Below are 14,295 nucleotides of genomic sequence, written 5' to 3' on the forward strand. Positions count from 1 at the left end.
GAACCTCCTCCTTGAGCTTCCTTTTGTTTTGCTTTCATTTTCTCATCTCGTTAGCCTCTCTCAGCTGTCATGTAGTTGCACTGATTGCATCCCTTTAAATGCCTTCCCAGACTGCTTCACTTTGCGGTTTATATTCCTTCCTGGAGTGTGTGCATGCTGATCCTACTTGTCTTCTACAGATAAGTTTTGTTCATTCATTTGTGTTTTTCTGTTTGCTGGATCCCAGGTGACCCTGACTCCCTCCGTATCAAGTGTAGGGAGCCGGTGGCCGTGTCCCCTCACTATTATAGGGTGTTCAGGTGTTATACAGTCGAGGTACGAGGATATGCGATCATCTACCATTGGGATTTTCGCATAGGCTGAGCAGTCAGGGAGACAGCCAGGTCTGATGCAGGGCTCTCCCTTTTGTTCCTTAGTTTTGGATCCAGTGAGTCGGATATTCATTTTGTGTCTTCTAGTTTCCTGTACACCTTCCGTGACAGTCTGCTATGTCGTAGCACATGGCTGACATTCCAGAGTGTTACAACAGATAAGAATATCAATTCATCCTATCTGATTTTTTTCTTCAGTGGAATACCAATTGCCTGCCTATGTGCAGCCAAGTTTATACCCTTTCACCCCTTCCTCCCAAAGATGTCCAGTGTGCAGCACGTATGCCTCTTAGATAATCACTCAGAAATGTGGCCTTATCAGCACAGTGGGGATATTATCTAACTATCCCTAACCCACTACATAACAAGGAAAATCATTATACAGAATATTAAAGGGGGCAGAATTAAAGGCAACAGAACCAATCTACCTAAAAATACCCTTTCTGTCAGAATGATAAACAGTTTTCTATTTATGAAAAGAAGCAAGGATCTGCAATGGAGGAGATCCCAACTTATTTCCACAAATCAAAATTAACAAGAATTTGTTATCTTCACTGAGTTGAAGACAAGAGAGAAACAAATGTATACATAATATACTGTATCTCCCATCTATATAGCTATAGATCGGTAAATAAATATCTCTATAAATATATATTAAATATCATTTCTATACACTGAGCACTGCTACATTTGACAAAGTCAGCACTGCTATATCTCAGCTCACCTACACTTCATTTGATAAATTCAGCTGTCAAACTCATTTAACAAACACAGCCCTCATACATCTGAGCTTTCTGCATATCAATCTCCTACATTGGAGATTTTACTACAGGTGACAAATTTTGCTCCGCTACTATGAAATAAAACTCCAGCATTGTCCCATTTGAGGGTCTCTGCCTTGTTACATCTCTGCTACACCTGACAAACCAAGCACTGATACATGTGTAGAGCTCAGCACTATGTGTAAAGAATGAATACCACTACATCTCAGCTCTCCTACATTACATTTGACAAGCTCAGCTGACAAACTCATTTGACAAAGTCCACTCTACTACATCTCTGCATCACATGTAAAGATCTGAAAGCCACTACATTTGACAAACTTAGCACTGCTACATCCCTGCTACATTTCATCTGTCCTGCATCTAATAAAACACAGCTCTACTGCTTATCCTTTTCCTACATTGGAACAAGTCGGTGTACTACAGGTGACACATTTAGCGCTGCTACTCTGAAAACAAACCTCCGTCACATTTGAAGGCTTGTGCCTTTGATCTTTGTCAGCTTCAAACACGGGCAAGGCTTACTTGTATGTGGTTGCCCAGGGGGAGGGGGCAAGTGGCTTTGAGGTCCGAAGTGGGCCAGGGCTCTGATGTTTACACAGGCTGCCTGCACTGATAGCAGCCACGGGCAGAGGGAGGCGGCGGGCACTACAGTGGATAAGGCTGCTGGAGGAGTGAGGATCGCGCATGCTCGATCGCTCACAGGAGCCTGGCGCAGCCAGATACAGGGCGCGAGGGGGGCGGGCACACAAGGCTGTGATGTTTCGTGTGCAGAGCCGGGCCCCTCCCTAAGGCAGGGAGAAGCCTGTAAACGAGACGTTACCACCGGAGCCTTGTGGATGACGTCACTGGTCACGTGACCCGCATCGGCCCTGCAGAATCCAGGTACTATAGAAATAAAATGTAAATTACAAAAGTATAATTAGATAGGCTATAAGTCACATGGGCATATATTTATATAACTCGGACAACCCCTTTAATTATACAAACTGTGTTGAACTAACAAGAAATGTCTTTTCACTTAGGTCTTCATCACTTCTGATCCTCTTGGATCCTAAACTTACAAAGTCTCTGGTGCAAAGTCAATTGTTCTGTGCTTGGCCCTGTTTTGTGCCGCATCGCATATGTTGTTTTGAGGTCTTTACAATTTTATAGTTTTTACTTCTCCTTTGTCTGTGTTGATGAATGAGAGAATTGCACATTTCTGAGTGCTGGTTTCAGAGCCTATTTTATGTGGGTTTAGTAAAGTCCATAACCTTGTCTGTGGGAAGAGCTTTGACACTGGGACCTCTTCCCCTCACTGGTCTGCAGGTTTTACAAGATCATCAACCCCGCTGGTTGGTTGGTATACTGCAGGGAGTCTTGTGCAGACAGTTACCTTTGTGGTCCACCTCTGGACAGCAGTAGTACAAGTAGCAAAGTCATTTTTAGCAATTGTGGGGATTTTCTCTGTTAGACAGGCTAGCGGACGCAGTATAGAGGCAATCACAAAGTCTTTAACTTAAACAGTTTGGTCTTTATTCACACATAAGGAAACACAAAATAACCGTTCACAATCTTGGTGCAATGTCCATAGAACAAAATCTTCACCTGGTTAGCAGTCTTTTCCCCAGCCATCCACAGCAGGCTTTAGGTGCCTGTTTTCCAGGATGCGGCTTTCAAGCCTTTAGCACGGCAGCAATTCACAGATCCCAAAACAGAGTCTCCACAGCTTCCCTGTCAAATGGAGGATCATCCACGCCCAGCTAAGACTGCTGACAGTTTTTTTTATAGGCCAGTAAAGACCCGGCCTGGAGCGTGGGGAGTAGCCACCCACCCATCACTTTGGCTACTCCCAGTGAGAGCCGGCCTGGATCGGCTTTACAGCCATACTAACAACAACCAATGTCAATCAGATCTAGCTGCCGCTGACACTTGAAACTACCAGCTCTTACCTCACCGAGGCCAGGAACCTCGGTGACACATACAGTCCATCAATGACTGCCCCTTGCGCCTTCCTACACATTTCAGATCAGTGGTTAAAAGTTATTTTTTGAGTGGTAGGCAGGTCACTGAAAGCTGTGTCTTACCAGATCTGGTCATTAACTTGGGCGGCTCCTGGACACTGCTGTGTTTGTCTATTCCAGCTCTGCTAAATAGATACACCCTGCATTTAGGGAAGATGGAATTGAAGACAAACTTGAGCAAAATAAATTCAATTCAGAAAGATTTTAACTCAGTTCAGGATTACTCAGTCCATGTCAGGAAAAGTCATTGCTGGGGTGAATTTGGTTTTCTCTCTACCCCTGCATCAGATAAATGAATAAAAACAAACAAGCACAAGTCCTTATACCTTGGTCCAACACTGTATATGACAACTTTTCAATGGTACCATTGAGTTACTCTGCCAATGCAAAATAAACTTTGCTAAATCCCATACCTAGTGTAATGGTGTCTGCATTAACCCTTTCCCGACTTCCACTGTACATGTACAGTATAGCGTGAAGTGACTTCCCAACAGCCACTGTACAGGTAAAACACACTGATTGGGCGGGTATAGGAGCCACCCCCACCCGATCAGCGGCAGGAGCCCAACTGTTCCTCACAGCTGAGCCCCTGCTGTATACGCCGGCATCGGTGAATACACCGATGCTGCTGCTTTAACCCTTTGTATGCTGTGTGGCAGGAGGAGTCTCCCTCCCTGTCCCCATCGTCACCGCAGTGCCTTCCATAGGCATCGGGGCTTGCCTTCTACAGAAGGCTGTGAGACCCAGCTCCCTGGGTCTCACAGGCAGCTAGGCTATCAGTGTATTACACTGGTAATACACTAATAGTCAGTGCATTACAACACACATGTATTGTAGAGGGGATCAGACCTTCAAAAGTTAATGTCCCATAGTAGGTCAAAAATAAAGCCATATACAAGTAAAAGTAAAAAAGCCATATACAATAAAAATAAAAAAAGACATATTAGGTATCGTCGCATCTGTAATGACCGACTCTAAACAAAAAATTTCACATGATCTACCCTGTCAGATGAACACTGAAAAAAAAAAAATAAAACACACACCAAAATAGCAATTTTTTGTCCCTTTGCCTTACAATAAGGCTACTTTCACACTAGCGTTCGATCGGATCTGTTCTGAACGGATCCGCTCATATTAATGCAGACGGTGGCTCCGTTCAGAACGGATCCGTCTGCATTATAACTTAGAAAAATTTTCTAAGTGTGAAAGTAGCCTGAGCGGATCCGTTCAGACTTTACATTGAAAGTCAATGGGGGACGGATCCGCTTGAAGATTGAGCCATATGGTGTCATCTTCAAGCGGATCCGTCCCCATTGACTTACATTGTAAGTCGGAACGGATCCGCTCGCCTCCGCACGGCCAAGCGGACACCCGAACGCTGCTTGCAGAGTTCAGGTGTCCGCTCACTGAGCGGAGCGGAGGCTGAGCGCTGGCAGACGGATGCATTCTCAGTGGATCTGCCTCCACTGAGAATGCATTAGGGCCAGACGGCTGCGTTCAGGGCCGCTTGTGAGCCCCTTCAAACGGAGCTCACGAGCGGACACCTGAACGCAGGTGTGAAAGTAGCCTAAGTGTATTAGCAAGCGATCAAAAAAGTACAATGTACCCCACAATCGTACCACTGAATATGTCGCCTTATCCTGCAATAAATGAACCTTTATACAAGAAGATTGACACAAAAATTTAAAAAACTATGGCTCTCACAAAATTGTATCTTCCCCAAAATAGAACTAGTAATAAAGCTCTGTTGAGAGAAAAATAAAATGTATGATTGTAAAAAAAAATAGCTGTACAGGTCCAAAGGCTGATCAATAGCAACGTCTTGCCAGTGAACCATTCCACCAAAATCTGCCTTTCAAAAATCATATGGTGCTCCTTCTCTTCTGATCCCTGCCTTGTGCCCAAACTGCAATTTACGACTAAATATGGGGTGGTGTTGTGTTTAGGAGAAAATGCTTAATATTATTGGTGCTTTTTTTCCTGTTACCCCTTGTGAAACACATAAAGGGTCAACAACCTTTGTAAAATCAGGTTTAGTTTCTAAAATGAGGTCATTTATGGGTGGTTTCTATGTAAACCCCAAAAAGTGACTTCAAAACTCAAATGGTCCTTAAAAATGTTGATTTGGGAAATTTCCTTAAAAATTGCAAAATTTGAATCTAAAAAGCTAAGCCTTCTAACCCCCTAAAAAATCTAATGAGATTCACAAAATCATACAAACATAGACCTACAGTACGGTGAACGTTAATAAATAGTTAACTAGTTGCAAAGAAATTCAGCAGAGAAATTCAAATTTAGAAAATAGAGAATTTTTCCAAATTGTATGTAAATTTTTATTTTTTTTTATAAATAAAGGTAAAACATATTGACTCAAATTTACCTTTAACATAAACTACATTGTGTCACGAAAACAATGTCAAAATCACTTAGATAAAAGCAGTCCTAAGTTATTACCACATAACGTGACACGTCACATTTGCAGAAATAGGCTCTGTCGGAAAGGTTAAAAATGGCCTGGGTCAAGTAATACTCAATGTGTACTAACACTTCAAACCCAACTTATATATGTAGCAATTTATCCTCATAATCAATGATGTTTAATTGTCTTCGAAGGCCTTTGTCACAAGATAACTCTATAATGTAACAGATCAAAATTATTTTTAGTTCTGTGATATTTGCATATTCATTGCACATTGTGATGTAGAATAAAAAAAAAAACATTTGGTGTAATTGATAGGTATTTTCTTCCTTGTCCCCTCAGTCACCATTAATATGCCTTTTTACTGACCATAAACAAAGGGGGTTTATACTAAACAGCTGTGTCACGGAAGGTATATCAGCAGGGAAATAACCAAACACAGGAAAAACAAACAGAACAATAGACTAGGCCCAAAAGCTAGGGAGAAAGGGTCACCTCCTAGTGATCCCTGAAGCTTTCCCTATACTGCTGTGCACATGTGCATACCCTTTTGGTGGATATGCACATGCCCTCGTGCCTACGTCTATATACCCTGTGACAACCCTGAGCAGAAGGGAAAGGGGAAGAGGCGACCTGCTTCCTCAAGCAGGCGGAAGCAAGCGTCTCCCTAGAGCCCTAGACAAAAGACAAGGTAAGAAACAGAGAGGACTTATCTTGAGCTGAGCTGGAGCAGACAATCCACAACACATCCAAAGCCCACAGGAATGAACTATAACCCGCACAGGCCACTGGGAGAAGGAGGAATAAATAGCCTTGCTAACACTCAACCCAGTACACCTGAGGGAAGGTGGATCCAGCTCAACTCAAACCAAAACAAATAGACGAGTCAAACATGTGCAGCCAGCCTGGCAGATCTCCGCACATTCACAGGGCAAGGCGTGACAGTACCCCTTCCCCCTTCTACGCGGACCAACTTTCTCTACGTGTGCCCTGTGAAAGGCCCTCATCAGACGGCTAGCACTAACATCAGAAGCCGGAATCCACATTCTTTTCTCTGGACCGTATCCCTTCCAGTGCACTAGGTACTGGAGGGAACCCCGAAGAACACGTGAGTCGAGAATCCTAGAGAGCTCAAACTCTATATTGCCATCCACCAGGACAGGAGGAGGTGGCAATGGAGATGGTTCCACAGGTTCCACATATTTCTTGAGTAAGGACCTGTGAAACACATTATGGATCTTCCAGGTCTGCGGAAGATCCAGACAGAACGCCACCGGGTTGACCACAGCAGAGATTTTGTAAGGGCCAATAAATCTTGGACCCAGTTTCCAAGATGGTACCATGAGCTTAATGTTTTTAGTGGACAAACACACCGAATCACCCACACACTGGTCCGGACCAGTCATATGTCTCCTGCCATCCGTTTATATCTTTCACCCATCTTTTCCAAATTAACTTGGATCTTCTGCCAGATAGATGACAAGGCGGAAGAGAATCTCTCCTCTTCTGGCATCCAAGAAGATCCAGTCCCAGAAAAAGTACCAAACTGTGGGTGAAAACCATATGCGCCAAAAAATGGCGACTTGTTAGTGGACTCCTGTCTACGGTTATTCAAGGCAAATTCGGCTAGAGACAAGAACGAGGACCAGTCATCCTGGATCTCGGCAACAAAACACCTCAAATAGGTCTCCAGGTTTTGGTTAGTGCGCTCTGTCTGACCATTCGACTGGGGATGAAAAGCCATAGAGAAAGACAGTTGAATTCCCAGACGAGAGCAAAACGCCCTCCAAAACCTGGAAACAAATTACGTCCCCCTATCAGACACCACATCAGAGGGAATGCCATGTAGTTTTACAATGTTATCGATAAAAACCTGAGCGAGAGTTTTGGCATTGGGCAAGTTTATTGAATGGTATAAAGTGAGCCATCTTACTGAAGTGGTCCACTACCACCAAAATCACAGTTTTCCCAGAGGAACTCGGGAAATCGTTAATAAAGTCCATGGACAAAGTCCCATGCGGGATGGACAAAGGAAGAAGGGATCCTGAAGGCCTAGTGTGAGCCACCTTCGCCCGTGCACAGGTCTCACAAGCTGCCACATAACCCTCCACACCCTTGCACAACCCTGGCCACCAGAATCTCCGGGAAATAAGATCTATGGTGGATTTGCTTCCAGGATGTCTCGCAAGGACCGTATCATTATGTTCGTTGAACACCTTTGTGGCGAAACTAACCTCGCCACTGGGTTTTGGAGGGGCCTGGCTACTAGCCTCTTGCCCCAGGATTATGGGCCCTCTCATCAGCCAGGCCTCATTTGTTCACAAAGGACTTGGACTAACTTGAATCCCTGGTCTAATTCGTGCCATTTTGGGATGTTAAATGTCTGTGTGTATTGAAAAGGGTAGGACATTGTATACATTGAGTAGGGAGGTCTGTTCAATTGTCTCTCTGTGTGTATTGGCGATGTCCTTTGTCCTGAGAGATAATTGAATTACTTCTCGGTTGTCTCCAGGACAGAGGATATTGTGTATTCGCCTGCCTGTGATGATTGCATCAACCCAGTGTGAGGTAATTCTATCACGGGCAGAGGGGAGGATTTTGTGTGGGAGTGTCTGAGTGTATTGTACGAGGTTATTGGCTGTTTTTACAAAACCCTGTGTGTAGTAACCTTGTTGAAAGATGTGTATAAAATGCTTGTGTGTTAAGAGGCTGCTTTATACCTTCATGAAGTTTTAACTCATGTTTGGGGAATGGGATAACTACACTCTTGGGGGTTGCTATATCACAATACTCCCCGGAGTATAAGCTCTTGTAAGAGCTTGTTCATGGTTCCTGCTCTCTGGATGTAGGAGAGGTTCACCCACTGGAAGCTGAAGCCCGGTCTTGGGTCCAGCGTGGGTGGAGGATGGTGAGACCTGCGGCGGTTTATGGGGTCTGCAGTGCGTACGGTGTCAAGTGGAGTGTTTGGAGTCCTCGGAAAGCACTAGGAGCATCTATCGACGGATGTACCCGGTCGGGGTGCCTAGGAGATCCGTTACAACCTTGTATCGCAGTTCAGCAGGAACAAACAACTTGCCTGGAGGACAGGAATCAAGAGCCTCCTCCTGGGCCCCCAACACCTCCATCTCCAACTCTGGGTACAGAGCAGAAACCACTACCCCATCAGCCAAAATCGGAGCGGGATCCTCCGAATCACTCACCCTAGGAAAACTTTGTGACAACGCATCTGCATTGACGTTTTTAACCACAGGGTGAAAGGTGACCACAAAATTGAACCTAGTAAAAAAACTGTGACCACCTAGCCTATCTAGGATTCAGGCGCTTAGCAGACTGCAGGTAAGCCAAATTCTTGTGGTCAGTATATACCGTAATAGGATGAGTTGCCCCTTCCAACCAGTGACGCCATTCTTCAAAGGCCAATTTAATGGCCAATAATTCTCTATAATTTCTTTCAGCGGCGGAGAGTTTTTTGGAGAAAAAAACACACGGATGCCATTTGCTCGGGGATGGACCCTGCGACAGAACTGCTCCTACCCCCACTTCTGATGCATCAACCTCCACAACGAACGATTGAGACACATCAGTTTGCATCAGAATGGGAGCAGATGCAAAACATTTCTTAATAGCAGAAAAGGCCTGTAATGCCTCATCCGACCAGACAGAGGTCGGCTCCTTTTTTAGTCATATCTGTCAAAGGTTTTACAATGGTGGAATAATTCAAGATGAATTTTCTGTAGTAATTCGTAAAACCCAAAAACCGCATCAGAGCTTTCTGATTCTCAGGGCGGTCCCATTCCAGTACCGCCTGGACCTTTTTCGGGGTCCATACGAAAACCAGAGTCATAAAGCAGGTATCCCAAAAACGGTAGCTCCTGGACAGCACATACACACTTTTCCAATTTTGCATGCAATTTATTCTCCCGAAGGATCGACAACACCTGTCTGTCACGGACGGTGTACAGGAAACAAGGCAAAGCAACATGTATAAATGACTCGCTGGATCCAAAAGCTAAGGAACCAAGAGAGACCCCTGCAGAAGACCTGGCACTTTCCCTGGCTGCTCAGCCTATGCAAAGATCCTAACGGTGGAGGTTTGCATATCCACGAACCTTGACTATAAAGCCCTGAGCACCCTACAATAGTGAGGGGACACGACCACCGGCTCCCTACACAAGATACGGAGGGAGTCAGGGTCACCTGGGATCCAGCAAACAGAAAATAACAGATAAAGGTACAACACTTAGCTTTGTAGCAGACAGTAGAACAAGGTCAGCATGCACACACACTCCAGGAAGAAGTATAAGCCGCCCAGAAAAGCATTCTGGGGAGGAATATAAAGGGAAGCAATTAGTCCAACACATGACAGCTGAGAGAGGCTAACGAGAGGAGGAACTGAATACCACAACACAGAAACTCAAGGAGGAGGTTCTGAAAAGCCTCTGTCAGAGCTTCTCAGCTGTCTGGTTGTGACACTGTCTCACGTGATCCTGATGAGTCTCCAATTTGGGTGAGTAAATTAGTATGTCATCAAGCTAAATAACAATAAACCTTCCCACTAAATGATGTAAAATATCATTGACAAATCGCTGAAAGATCGCTGGCGCATTAGTTAAACCGAAGGGCATGACAAGATTCTCGAAATGACCTTTGGGTGTATTGAAGGCCATTTTCCACTCTTTATTCTGATTAAATTATAGGCTCCTCTTAAATCCAACTTGGAGAACACCTTGGCTCCAACAATTTGATCAAATAGATCAGAAATCAAAGGAAGGGGATACGGATCACGGACCGTAATAAGATTCAATTCCCGGAAATCCAAACACGGTCTAAGTGATCCGTCTTTCTTTTTTAGGAAAAAGAAGCCGGCGTCCACAGGTGACTTGGATGGCCTAATATGTCCCTTTGCCACACTCTCGGCAATATACTTCCGCATAGCCTCTCTTTCGGGTTGGGAAAGGTTCTATAGCCGAGATTTTGGCAGTTTAGCTCCAGGGATGAGATTGACCGGACAATCATATTCTCGATGGGGGGCAGCTCCTGAGCTCCACCCTCCGAGAATATGTTCGCAAAATCAGAAAAAAATAAACCGTGTAAAAAAATAAAAATAAAAACCTTTATCAGAATTGCGTTTTTCCCCAATTCTACCCCATTTGGAATTTTTTCCCCGCTCCCTACTATATGGTTTGCAACTATAAATGGTGCCATTAGAAAGCACAACCTGTGTCGCAAAAAATAAGCCCTTAAAAGGCTATGTGAATGGAAAAATAAAAAAGTTAGGACTATGGGAAGTCGGGGAGTTAAAAAAACGAAAACGCAAAAATTGAAAATCCCAGGGTCTTTAAGGGGTTAATCCACAACAACCAGATGGGTTTTACTGTTGGCAGACAGGCTCCTGAAAATACGAGGCGTTTTTCTCACTTTTTCAGTTAGCAGAAACATCGATATTGCTTACTCTGGTCAACAGGTCAACTGGTCATATGCCTTCTCTGTGTTTGTATTTCAAGGCCCTTTACTTTCAGCTATCTCTGCCCTATCGTCGGATCCTGTGCACACGTATTCGTGAATTGGTCCCTGTCTGACGGATTTCTTCTTGCCAACACTACACTGAGCTGTCCCCTTTCTCCTAAATTTTTATTTTATATTGAGCCCCTTGCGGCCTTTATTCGCAGCGATCCTGACATTTCTGGAATGCGGGTTGGTTTGACTGACTTGCCGATATTATTATTAGCACTGTGGGAATCAGCTCTCGTAGAGGCAGAATTGGCCGGCTTGCGAACAGTCATAGACAGTGACACTCGAGTTGAAGTCAAAAGAAAGTCCCACTTTATTGTGGTTCCAAATAACAGAAACAAAAGGCCTTTGACTTTTTAGGCAAAACACAAAATAAAAACCTGCTCGCCTAAGCACTAACTAAGCAGTATTTTACTCACTATCCTAAACATGGTACTGTCCACCTTGTAGTTCATCACAGCGAGCTCCTCGCACTCACCAGCATAGCAGATCCAGGTCTAAGGCCCAGATTCTCTGCCTGTCTTCTCTTTATGCAACTGGTGCAGGTGAAGCTAATCAGCAGGCTAGAACTCTTCCCAGAAGTGGACTGCAGACTGGGGAACCCGCCCGACTCTTCCCCAATCCAAAACTCCAGGCCCTATACCATACCAGATTTTCAACAAATCCACTTCAGGAAAGCTTGGCTTTCCACTACATATTGGGCATTCCCTAGAGCTTAAGCTGCATAAGACAGGATTCTGGGGGAAAAGTATGTGCCCTCAATCACTCTACCTGTCACTGTCTCACAGCACCAATCATACTACTTCCTTGTCTCGCATCTTTTAGACTTTATTTAGTAAGTTTTCCTATTATGTGTAAAAGATTGATAAATCTCAGATTCTGCAATAATTGTAATTTTGTAGTGGCTCACCCACCTCACAACATGTACTAGGTGCTCACTTTCAACGGCAACACCCAATGCCGGTACAGAAAATATATAGAAAAAACAAGAGACTGAAAGGGCACTTTAATATCCAGACATAGTATGGAATAAAAGGATAACAAAAATGTATTAAAAGAGTTAAAAAACGGTTCAGATCAGGACTGACTAGTAACAGAAAGTCATGATCCCATACATATAGATAACCTTATATTAGTAAAAACTCATATTAAGTTAACGTGTGGCAGTGAATAACAAAAGAGGCCATACGCTATGGACTGGCCAGGTCTCTGGTCACTCACAGCCACTAATACGATGGACTAATGTATTTGATCAACACATATGGTTAATTGCAAGTTATGAGTTAGTAACTGGACTCTTGATTGTCAAAACTGAATTCTGCACACAATTGCAAACACATAGTTAATAACACACGCATAAGGATATCCATATGCTAAATAAATGAAGGGACATCCTCATACATTTAGATGAACATTTTCAAATTAATACTCGATAAGTCTGTTAGTCCACAAAAAAAGCTACATTCTAAATACAATCAAGGGAATGGGAGAGGGGATTGGAGGGGGTCAGGATCCTTGAGCTAGCTATACCATTCTCACACATGCCATGGGTTTTCCTCTGTACTCAAAACACTCCTCTCCAGCAGGTCTCAGCGAATCACATTGTTAATTGTAGAGTCCAGAAAGGCTTTACTTGTCCCAGAGGTCACCAAGGTCACCATTGCTCCTACTTGTGAGCTAGGTTAGTGCAGATGATTACACAGAAAGAAAGTCTATCATATACTCCTGCCCCCATCCCAGCATATATGTCCTTGCTGACACAGGTGTGGGCAGTAAATACCAGCAGGGGTCGGGCTTGCCCCAGGACATGACAGTCCTGGCAGATCTTCCTTTCATCAGTGTCCTACCCAAGAATCCTTTGATGGTCCTCATTTGCATATCAAGCAGATATCAAGCAGACCTGGGCTGATTTAGTTCAAGATATCAAGGAACATCTTTGCATCCAAGCTGTATCATAGATGTCAATTTTATCGGTTCCAACAGGGTGATGGTTTGATTTGTACTATTTTGGGGGGCATACGCCTTTGATTGCTTGGTGTTGCACTTTTTGTGATGTTAGGTGACAAAAATTAGCTTTTTTGGCACTGTTTTTATTTTTATTTTTTACTGTGTTCACCTGTATTTTGAAAAAAAATAAAAAATCATATTTTAGTGTCTCCATAGTCTGAGAGTCATATTTTTATTTTTTGATTTTTTTAGGCGATTGTCTTAGGGTCTCATTTTTTTGCAGCATGAGGTGATGGTTTGATTTGTACTATTTTGGTGGGTATATGCCTTTTTGATCACTTTGTGTTGCAAATTTTGTGATGTGTTCACCTGAGGGGTTAGGTCATGTGATATTTTTATAGAGCTGGTTGTTACGGACACGGCGATACCTAATATGTCTCCTTTTTTTTTTATTTCACAATTATGTTTTAGTGTCTCCATATTTTGAGAGCTATAGTTTTGTTTGTTTTTTGGGCGATTGTCTTATGTAGGGGCTAATTTTTTGTGGGATGAGGTCTTGGTACCATTTTGGGGTGCATACGCTGTTTTGATCGCTTGGTGTTGCACTTTTTGTGATGTAAAGTGACAAAAATAGCTTTTTTGACACAGTATTTATGAAAAAAAATTACGGTGTTTATTGGACAGGATGGATCATGTGATATATTTATAGAGCGGGTCGTTATGGACAGGGCAATACCTAATATGTGTGTGTTTTTTCTTTTTTTATTATAAAATCAGCTGAAAGGGGTCTTCTTTTCTTTTTATACTTGTAACTTTATTTATTTATTTATTTTTATTGAAAACACTTTTTTGAAACTTTATTTCTGTCCCACTATGGGTCTGATCCCCTCTGCAATGCATTACAATACATCTGTATTGTAATGCATTGCCTGTTAGTGTATTACACTGAGTAATACACTAACAGGTTGCCTAGGAGACCAAGCCTGGGGCTAGATCTCTCCGACTTCTGTAGCAGGCAGCTCCCGATGCCTTGCAAGGCATTAGGTAGCCTCTGCAAGGCATCGGGCTACCTTCTCACCCATCGGGTCCCCGCCACAGCAGCCCGGGGACCCGATGGGCTCCATCACCCGCTGCAAATACTTTCTATGCGGTGTTTTCATCGCTGAACGCGGCATAGAAGGGGTTAATCCACCTTTCACAGCGATGCCAGTGGATACAGCAAAGGCTTGGCTATCAGGGACTGCCGGGCCCCTGCATTG

General features: G+C 43.6%; 1 protein-coding gene across 1 annotated transcript in view; it reads left to right on the plus strand.

Moving 5' to 3' along the window:
- Window positions 1–14,295, plus strand: part of DNAAF6 (dynein axonemal assembly factor 6) — a 61,021-nt gene that overhangs the window by 12,677 nt on the left and 34,049 nt on the right. The window lies entirely within an intron of this gene.

This window comes from Bufo gargarizans, chromosome 9 (genome assembly GCF_014858855.1).
Source record: "Bufo gargarizans isolate SCDJY-AF-19 chromosome 9, ASM1485885v1, whole genome shotgun sequence".
NCBI lineage: Eukaryota > Metazoa > Chordata > Amphibia > Anura > Bufonidae > Bufo > Bufo gargarizans.